A 5,139-nucleotide genomic window follows, 5' to 3' on the forward strand; every position below is an offset into this window, starting at 1 on the left:
TTCGCATCTGGCAGACTGAATTCCGCTGGCGGAATTCAGAATTGCACAAAAAACTCTAAATCGACCCCTAAGTGCGGTTTAGTGTTAGCTTAGAAATCCTATCTAATGAGGCTGTGTTGCACTAAGAATATTGTAGATACAAGATATGAATTCCAGTACAACACATACCATTGTCATGTTGTGTGAATATATAAATATGAGTAAATAGCAATACAATGTTATTAATGTCTAATAAACAAACAACGTATCTAATTATCTGAATAATATTGTTATAACATATTTGTTCTGTAGTGTTATTTTGTGTTGTCTTCCTGTTATTCTTCTGTGTTGTTTTGTGCTGTCTTGCTGTTGTTTTGTGTTGTCTTACTGTTGTTGTTTTGTGTTGTCTTGTTGTTGTTTTGTGTTGTCTTACTGTTGTGTTTTTGTGTTGTCTTGTTGTTGTTGTTTTGTGTTGTCTTGTTGTTGTTGTTTTGTCTTGTTGTTGTTGTTTTGTGCTGCCTTGCTGTTGTTGCTCTGTGTTGTTGTTTTGTGCTGTCTTGCAGTTGTTGTTTTGTGCTGTCTTACTGTTGTTGTTTTGTGTTGTCTTGCTGTTGTTGTTTTGTGTTGTCTTGCTGTTGTTGTTTTGTGCTGTCTTACTGTTGTTGTTTTGTGTTGTCTTACTGTTGTTGTTTTGTGCTGTCTTGCTGTTGTTGTTTTGTGCTGTCTTGCTGTTGTTGTTTTGTGCTGTCTTGCTGTTGTTGCTCTGTGTTGTTGTTTTGTGCTGTCTTGCTGTTGTTGTTTTGTGCTGTCTTACTGTTGTTGTTTTGTGCTGTTGTTGTTTTGTACTGTCTTGCTGTTGTTGCTCTGTGTTGTTTTGTGCTGTCTTACTGTTGTCGTTTTGTGTTGTCTTGCTGTTGTTGTTTTGTGCTGTCTTGCGGTCTGAGAGACATAGGGCTCGATTTATCATGCTACAGCGGACAGGGACGTGCATATGCGCCCCGCTCCACCGCAGTTCGCATCTGGCGGACTGAATTCCGCTGGCGGATTTTAGAATTGCACAAAAAACGCTAAATAAACCCCTAAGTGCGAATTAGTGTTAGCTTAGAAATCCTATCTAATGTGGCTGTGTTGCACTAAGAATATTGTAGATACAAGATATGAATCCCAGTACAGCACATACAATTGTCATGTTGTGTGAATATATAAATATGAGTAAATAGCAATACAATGTTATTAAAGGGACAGTCAAGTCCATAAAAAACTTTCATGATTTAAATAGGGCATGCAATTTTAAACAACTTCCCAATTTACTTTTATCACCAATTTTGCTTTGTTCTCTTGGTATTCTTAGTTGAAAGTTAAAACTAGGAGGTTCATATGCTAATTTCTTAGACCTTGAAGACTGCCTCTAATCTGAATACATTTTGACCACTAGAGGGCATTAGTTCACATGTTTCATATAGATAACATTGAGCTCATGCACGTAAAGTGACCTAGGACTGAGCACTGATTGGCTAAACTGCATGTCTGTCAAAAGAACTGAAATAAGGGGGCAGTCAGCAGAAGCTTAGATACAAGGTAATCACAGAGGTAAAAAGTATATTAATATAACTGTGTTGGTTGTGCAAAACTGGGGAATGGGTAATAAAGGGATTATCTTTCTTTTTAAACAACAAAAATTCTGGTGTTGACTGTCCCTTTAAAGTTTAATGAACAAACAACTTATCTAATTATCTGAATAATATTGTTATAACATATTTGTTCTGTAGTGCTATTTTGTGTTGTGTTGTTGTTTTATGCTGTCTTGCTGTTGTTTTGTTTTGTCTTGCTGTTGTTTTATGTTGTCTTGCTGTTGTTGTTTTGTGCTGTCTTGCTGTTGTTTTGTGTTGTCTTACTGTTGTTGTTTTGTGCTGTCTTGCTGTTGTTGCTCTGTGTTGTTGTTTTGTTTTGTCTTGCTGTTGTTTTGTGCTGTCTTGCTGTTGTTGCTCTGTGTTGTTGTTTTGTGCTGTCTTGCTGTTGTTGCTCTGTGTTGTTGTTGTTTTGTGTTGTTTTGCTGTTGTTTTGTGCTGTCTTGCTGTTGTTGCTCTGTGTTGTTGTATTGTGTTGTCTTACTGTTATTGTATTATGTTGTGTTGCTGTTGTTGTTTTCTCCTGTCTTGTTGTTGTTGCTCTGTGTTGTTGTTTTGTGCTTTCTTACTGTTTTGATGTTGTTGTTTTGTGCTGTCTTGCTGTTGTTGCTCTGTGTTGTTGTTTTGTGTTGTCTTGCTGTTGTTGTTTTCTCATATCTTGCTGTTGTTGCTCTGTGTTGTTGTTTTGTGCTGTCTTGCTGTTGTTGCTCTGTGTTGTTGTTTTGTGTTGTTTTGCTGTTGTTTTGTGCTGTCTTGCTGTTGTTGCTCTGTGTTGTTGTATTGTGTTGTCTTACTGTTATTGTATTATGTTGTGTTGCTGTTGTTGTTTTCTCCTGTCTTGCTGTTGTTGCTCTGTGTTTTTGCTTTGTGTTTTCTTACTGTTTTGCTGTTGTTGTTTTGTGCTATCTTGCTGTTGTTGCTCTGTGTTGTTGTTTTGTGTTGTCTTGCTGTTGTTGTTTTCTCCTGTCTTGCTGTTGTTGTTTTGTGTTGACTTACTGTTGTTGTTTTCTCCTGTCTTGCTGTTCTTGCTTTGTGTTGTTGTTGCTATGTATTGTTTTGTTGTTTTATGGTGGTATTCTCTGTTCAACTTTTATGGTGGTTGTATTGCTCTATATTGTTGTTTTGTGGTGGTGGTGGTGGTGTGTGTTGTTTGTGTATTTGTTACACTCACACTAATGCCACCATACATTAAGACATGTTGTACTCACACTAAGGCCAATATACTGTAAGCCATGTTGTACCCACACTAATGTCCCCTTACTGTAAGCCATGTTGTACTCACACTAATGTCACCATACTGTAAGCCATGCTATACTCACACTAATGCCACTATACTGTAAGCCAGTGTTTTTCAACCAGTGTGCCGTGGCACACTAGTGTGCCGTGAGAGATCCTCAGGTGTGCCACGGCAGACTGACAACAGTGTGACATATTTTTTAAACTTTGCTTGTTTTTTACTCCCAGTGCAGGGGTAGTTTGTAGGAGGCATGGCATTACAGCACAATACATACAGTATGTGTGTGTTTGTGTGTATATATATATATATGCTGTATTAGGCTACAATGTGTGATTTTTTTTTTTAAATTTTGGGATGGTGGTGTGCCACAGGATTTTTTAATGTAAAAAAGTGTGCCACGGCAAAAAAAGGTTAAAAATCACTGCTGTAAGCCATGTTGTACTCACACTAATGCCACCATACTGTAAGCCATGTTGTACTCACACTAATGCCACCATACTGTAAGCCATGCTGCACTCACACTAATGCCACCGCACAATAAGCCATGTTGTACTCACACTAAAGTCACCATACTGTAAGCCATGTTGTACTCACACTAATGTCACCATACTGTAAGCCATGTTGTACTCACACTAATGCCACCATACTGTAAGCCATGTTGTACTCACACTAATGCCACCATACTGTAAGCCATGTTGTACGCGCACTAATGCCACTATAATGTAAGCCATGTTGTACGCGCACTAATGCCACTATAATGTAAGCCATGTTGTACTCACACTAATACCACCATACTGTAAGCCATGTTGTACTCACACTAATGCCACCATACTGTAAGCCATGTGGTACTCACACTAATTGCACCATACTGTAAGCCATGTTGTACTCACACTAATGCCACCATACTGAAAGCCATGTTGTACTCACACTAATGTCACCGTACAATAAGCCATGTTGTGCTCACACTAATGCCACGGTACAATAAGCCATGTTGTACTCACACTAATGCCACCATACTGAAAGCCATGCTGTACTCACACTAATGCCACCATACTGTAAGCCATGTTGTACTCACACTAATGCCACCATACTGTAAGCCATGCTGTACTCACACTAATGCCACCATACTGTAAGCCATGTTGTACTCACACTAATGCCACCATACTGTAAGCCATGTTGTACTCACACTAATGCCACCATACTGTAAGCCATGTTGTACTCACACTAATGTCACCATACTGTAAGCCATGTTGAACTCACACTAATGCCACCATACTGTAAGCCATGTTGTACTCACACTAATGCCACCATACTGTAAGCCATGTTGTACTCACACTAACGCCACCATACTGTAAGCCATGTTGTACTCACACTAATGCCACCATACTGTAAGCCATGTTGTATTCACACTAATGCCACCATACTGAAAGCCATGTTGTATTTACACTAATGCCACCATACTGTAAGCCATGTTGTACTCACCCTAATGCCACCATACTGTAAGCCATGTTGTACTCACACTAATGCCACCATACTGTAAGCCATGTTGTACTCACCCTAATGCAACCATACTGTAAGCCATGTTGTACTCACACTAATGCCACCATACTCTAAGCCATGTTGTACTCACACTAACGCCACCATACTGTAAGCCATGTTGTACTCACACTAATGCCACCATACTGTAAGCCATGTTGTACTCACACTAATGCCACCATACTGTAAGCCATGTTGTACTCACCCTAATGCAACCATACTGTAAGCCATGTTGTACTCACACTAATGCCACCATACTCTAAGCCATGTTGTACTCACACTAACGCCACCATACTGTAAGCCATGTTGTACTCACACTAACGCCACCATACTGTAAGCCATGTTGTACTCACACTAATGCCACCATACTGTAAGCCATGTTGTATTTACACTAATGCCACCATACTGTAAGCCATGTTGTACTCAAACTAATGCCACCATACTGTAAGCCATGCTGTACTCACACTAACTTCACCATACTGTAAGCCATGTTGTACTCACACTAACGTCACCATACTGTAAGCCATGTTGTACTCACACTAATGCCACCATACTGTAAGCCATGTTGTACTCACACTAATGCCACCATATTGTAAGCCATGTTCTACTCACACTAATGCCACCATACTGTAAGTAAGCCATGTTGTACTCCCACTAACGTCACCATACTGAAAGCCATGTTGTACTTACACTAATGCCACCATACTGTAAGCCATGTTGTACTCACCCTAATGCCACCATACTGTAAGCCATGTTGTA

The sequence above is a fragment of the Bombina bombina genome, chromosome 8 (genome assembly GCF_027579735.1).
Source record: "Bombina bombina isolate aBomBom1 chromosome 8, aBomBom1.pri, whole genome shotgun sequence".
Classification (NCBI taxonomy): Eukaryota; Metazoa; Chordata; class Amphibia; order Anura; family Bombinatoridae; genus Bombina; species Bombina bombina.